This window comes from Python bivittatus, unplaced genomic scaffold (assembly GCF_059951505.1).
Source record: "Python bivittatus isolate LINGU-HERP-01145 unplaced genomic scaffold, Pbiv_v1 ctg000080_np1212, whole genome shotgun sequence".
NCBI classification, from domain to species: Eukaryota; Metazoa; Chordata; class Lepidosauria; order Squamata; family Pythonidae; genus Python; species Python bivittatus.
Window position 1 is genome coordinate 85,114,100 of NW_028277035.1, and position 6,134 is coordinate 85,120,233.

The window sequence follows — 6,134 nt, forward strand, 5'->3', positions numbered from 1 at the left end:
TACTGGGTCCATTAGTCACAATCAAATAGTCCCTTCCCCTCTGCAGAGAGAATTAACTACAGAGAACTGTACAGCTAGGAGGAAGTGATCTGTCCATGACAAGGGACTGATATCAGTATTCTCCAACAGCAAATCCCATCACCATTACCCTGAAATAAAGACCAGATCAATTGTGTGACACACACACACCCTCCATACATAGGGCTCTTAGTAAACTGGATCAGATCCATGGCTGCCATGGTAGCCATCAACTCCTGAGATACCTCTGACTCCAGACTTAGAGAAGGCAGGTTGAAGACTCCAAGAACCATAAACCTGGGAAACCCCACCACTAACTCAGCCACAGAATTGAGGAGTACAATCAGGGAAGCTGCAACACAGCAGGGAGGCTGGTACAGTAGCAACAATCCCAGCTGATCCCTCCAGCCCAATTTCACAAACAGGGTTTTACATCCAGTTATGTTCGACATACCACCCCTGAAAATCACCAGAGATTCTCAGATGACCATAGCCACACTCCCTCCCCTGCCCCAGAGTTGTGGCTCAAAACTCAGAACAGCACATTTTTGAGAGAGGTTCATACCTCCCCCATGCCCAACCAAGCTTTGGTAATGCAGACCAGGTTGGTCTTCTCATCCATGATTAGACCATGGATAAGGTGAGTCTTATTGCTGGCTAACCTTTTAGCAGCAGATGGAGACTGGGACCATTGAAGCTCTGAATATCCAGCCTTGGCGCCTAGTGCAGGGGGTTGGAACTCAGCATTGGTTCTGAACCCTGAAGCTACCTGTGCCGTATCTCCCTGTGGCATCCAATGTTAGATACCCATTAGAAATGTGGTTAAATGACATTGAAGATTTTATTCTCTTCACAATTATCTTTCTCACGTGCTAGGTTTAACTATATAGGGAACGTTTAACAGAGTGGACACTTACACACGTTTATATCTACCTGCAGCCTGAAAATATACAAATCAGAAGCCTCACAAATTCATCTACTTTAATTCTCAGCTGTTAGTTTTTATTCTATAAATGTTTTACCATACTTGGTATGTTTCCAAGAAGTTTCAGCCAAATGATATGAACCCTAACTCTATGAAGCTGCCTTGTGCCAAATCAGTTAGTCCTACTAGCTCAATTGATAGGGTTTAGACAAGATTCTTAATTCTCTAGGGATCTGGGGGACTGAACACCCTTGCTTCAGGAGGTAGCCCTTTCTCCCACTGAATTAAGCCAAATGAAGTTGCCTTATATTCACACTGTTGATCTATCTACATTTAATTTTCTGGCTAGCAGAATTTTCAGGATCTGTCTGACATCATAGGCAAAGAACTGAACTCAACAAAAAGAAACTAGGAATTCACGTATTCATTATCACTATGCCCTGTCATTCTGTAGGTCTGTTAAGACACAAGATTTAAATTCGCTGCCATTTCCTAAAAAGTATTTCACAACATTCATTCTATTTAGTGAACAAAGCTTTCACGGTGAGATGTTTCCATTATGATTAATTGGATGCTGCCAATTTCCTAAACAGAAAGAGACCTGTCATCTTTTCTATTCTCTGACAGAAGGCCCAATAGCCAAACTGCCATGGTGGAGACAGTAAACCACAAAACATGGCAATTCCTATTGTGGGGAATAACAGTATTCTCCAAATTATCACAAGATTAATATAAGTATTACCGTATAGCTAGAAAAGCCCATCCATTTTGTACTTTCTATTTCTCTTTTACTTTGGTTTACATGGTTTGTTTACACATTTCCCTTTCAAAAAGATTGAGCAGTGTTCTAAGTGCATTCTGTTCTCTAATTTTTAATTGTTCCATTTTTAAAAAATGTAACCTAGTAAGTAATCCCTTTTAATTACATCTAATAAAATATATAGGAAGTAAGCAGTAAAATCAATAAGACTTGATGGAATAAAAAGGGGGGGGGGTTATGATTTGTTTGAAGGGTACAAGGTAAGGGAGGGAGAGAGACTGGATATTCCAATCAATTATAGCCTCCGCTGGAAAAGTCCTGTCCCAGCAAACCTGATGTGGTTTCACAATAGGCCAGAGAGAAAAATTTGTCAGGAACATGGTTAGAACCCTAAGCAACATTCACTTTCTTAATAAGGAACTACTGCCACAGTCTTTATTAGATTTTTTTTAAAAAACATTGCAGCTGATATACAAATGCCTACTCCACATTGATTAAAGCAACAATAGCGGCAGACCATGGGAGAGTTCTTAATTGTGGTGGATTTTCAGTCATGACATACCTACAATGCGAAATTCTCCTCCCCTCCACCACATGCAGTCTTCTTAGGCCTCACTGTTTTATATCCTACGTTCCAGTGTGGAACCCAAAGATCTCAGCAGATTCTTATTCAAGAAATGAAGTAGCAGATAAGAGTCAACAGCATCATGTTGCTAAGCAATGATTCTCAGCTTCTCTGTGGATTTTTTGGTTACTATGGTGACAACAGGGTAAGCATGCATATTACACCAAATTGTGTCTTTCCTCCTTAAAAAGTAAAGACAGATTTGGTCCTTCCATCCTAGAGAGCTCAAGGAATGAGACAAGATGACTGGATCCAGCTCACAACAAGAGCTACTGAGGCTTTCATTCCCCTCACAATTGAATAACATTTGATGAAACTTTTCAAAATTGGATCTTTCGCAGGGTCTGGACCTGTCAACCTTTAGAACTTTCTTTGCCCAGAGATGGTGAATACTGTGGAATGTGGAAATAGCAGCCTTTTACCAACCATTTCATATTTTATTGACCTAGGTGCATTCACAGTGTTGATACCACTCTTGGTGTCCTGGGATGAAATAAGATGGATGTTACACACAAGGTCATGTCTGGAGGAAGCCAGATGTTGTATATAACTTCCTAATTATCTGTGTTATTGCCTAGGGACCCAGACTAAGTTACTTTTCAGGTCTTCTCCCCTCCACATTATCAAGGCCCATCCAAACAGTTTCTTTTCTTTTCAGCCACTTTGCCCCAAAACAGTTTGCTCATCAGGATTTCAAGCGTTAAGACACGATCTTAGGATAGGCCTGTTTAGGGCTACTTTGCTGGTTTTCCTACCTCAATCTTACAATTAAGAGCCCATAAATGAAATGTGGAATGGAACAGCAGCATTCCAAAACTATATGAAGCGGTGTTCTTCGGTCTGTATCAGTCCATCTTATTAATTTAGTACAGTTGCAGACATGGCTTTGGATCTGAAAGCAGAAGCGTGCAGGGGTACAAATATCTGTAGCTTCTTAAAGCAGCCGCTTCTTTTCCTGGATCACATAGCTGCTGTTTAATTCCAGAAAAAGGTATGAACTGTCGAATGCTGCTACCACCACATTCAAACATCCCCATGTTGCCCAAAGCACTATAGCCCTGATAGACAGTACCATACTTGTAATTCATTCCATCAGACTAGACCAATATTTCTCAACCTTGGTAAATTTAAGATGTGTGGACTTCAACTCCCAGAATTCCCCAGCCAGCATGGCTGACTGGGGAATTCTGTCAGTTGAAGTCCACATGTCTTAAAGCTGCCAAGGTTGAGAAACACTGGATTAGACAAATAAAATGCATAAGGTACGGAAAGTGAAATAAGCCACAGTTTGTTCTTTTGCAGGTAAACGTATTATGAATGTGCATCATTTGCCTCAGCAGAGTTCAATGTCTGTTAACAATTGCCTGATAGGTAGAAATTAGGCAGGTGCAGGCTTACTTTTCCTAGAAAACATTAGATCCCCCAGGATTAAGATTAAATTGCAGCCTGAATATTACTTTACTTTTGTCTTATACTGTATCTTACCAGATGAAAACTGTGTTTCATTTGTCCCAAGTTTTTGATTTAGGAAAACCACATTTCTGCAGTTAAACATAAAATATAATTAGAATTATAATATTTTTGCACATTTCTTTTATATAATTTTTTCAACTGCACTAAGCTGTACATGAAAAGATTTGTTTCAATAAACCCAAGAGAAAAAAGCATGAATCAAGAAATTGTAATTTCTATTTGATGTTAGGTGAGACCATCTGATTGTCTTTTTTTAGCAATGTGCCTGTATTTGTTGATTTGGAGTAAATGTTAAAGATTGTTCTAACAGATACAAAACTTTCATAACAAATGCAACCTAGCAGTATGGAAGTAGAACTATTTTTATACTTGTCCCCCCTCCCACCAGGCATCCATAGTTACACTAGAGCATGTAAGTTAAATGGATTAATATATAATAATGAGTTATTACCTGATTTACACGAGAGTTATGGCTATGCTCTAAAAACTGAGTAAAGGATAGAATTATAGCCTAGTTCAGTTGTGCTAAGATTAATTGATCTGTGCTGAATCCAAACCTTACTAAGCTAAAAAGAGGCAGATAATTTGTTTGCTTTGGAGCTCCTGTTGGATTTAATGACTGAATCCACACAGCATTCTAAGCTTCGTTTAACCATGGCTTATTGAACAAACCACAATGGTTAGATTTACCACAATATGTTAGTCTAAAACCAGACACATCCCATGAATGGCTTTGTGCAATATGTGCTTTAGGACTTGATGTCAATGGCATTGTGGCAAATGCAAATCTAGGCTCAGCTGCGTAGAATACTGGCTTTGAGCAGCACCATTTTTTTCACCCTGGCTGATGGTGGACAGGCACCTCAGCAACATTTTGCTCAGGGTCAATGAATCCAGATCACATTAATAGAATCTTGTATTACAAAGATTCCTAATTAAAATAAGATACTTTAAAAAAAAGATATATCTAAGACTAGCAACATTGGAGGTAGACTTTAGCATACCCCCAGAGAGCTCCTATTTGCTGTTCTTGGGGTAGGAGGGAATGAATTATTCATCTTTCCAGATGATCTAAACACTGAATGATGCAGGATAGTGCAGAGAAAGGCAATACAGTACTTCATCTTGCATAATGGGACCATGACTAACTATCCTCTTATTATGCTAATATTGGGCATCATGAGGTAACTTATTCATATTTTAAAAGAGGCCCCCATTGAAAAACCATCTACATGTATGGCATCTTAAAGCCAGCAATTGATATTTCATAAATTCAGAAACCATTTGTGCAGACTTCATCTTCTTTGTTTGGCAGAGGAGATGGAGTATATTCGAGGAAATTAATTTAATGTCAAATTACCCTGAATACAAAAAACAACAAGAAAAATGAGCAGCAATGCTAGTCAGTTAGTAAGTTATAGTAAATGGAGAAGAATCCAAACTATATTAAAGAAGACTTTCTATCCCAGGCAAAACAAATGGATCTCTTAGTCAACAATAAATACAAAATCTAAGCCAAGAGAAGGCTTGTATCTTCAAGATAATCTTATATTATGTCCTCTTGAATCTTATTACATATGTGTGTGTATGTGATATGTATATGTATGCATGCATGCATGCAGTGAGGAACCTAGAGAGGCCCATCCATAAACCTGGCACCCTTCCTTTCAAGATGCCCCATGTAGGAAGAATCAGAACTTCTTACTTTTCTTCTATAAAGTCCATTAAGTGACACAAAATCCACCACTATGTATGACCTCATCCTGATCCTGATCGAGCACAGTTCATGTTCCACTATCCTGACATCAAATCATCTCTCCCTTCTTCTTTCTGCCTGGAGGAAGGGCTACAGAAGAATGGGATTTGGACTGAGGACAAAGGTCTTCTCCCCTCACAAAGTTATCCCATAATAATGTGTGGTAGAGCCAAACCAGCCCTTTTACTGCATTCAATGACTCTCCCTTGATATTTGGAGAATCTGATAGTTCTTACGTAGCCAAACAATTACATATTTCAACAAAGCTGAAACAGATATTTTTGGAAAACTGAGGAAATTCCCCCAAAGGATCCATTTAAGATGGAAATGCATTGAATGTCCCCCAAAATTGGATAAAAGAATGGCATTTTATGAACACTCCACTCTGCAACTTTTTCTTGCTGGGTTCACACATACAATTTAACATGGCAAAGTATCTTGGTCCCTTCCCTTCCCCTCCTGAAAAAGGCTCTGATCTTTATCCTGCCAGGATACTTTAAAATGCAACTATGCTATGAAAAAGAGGCATGTTTCCATTACTGATATAGCTATTTTGAGATGGAAAAGCAAACAGTAA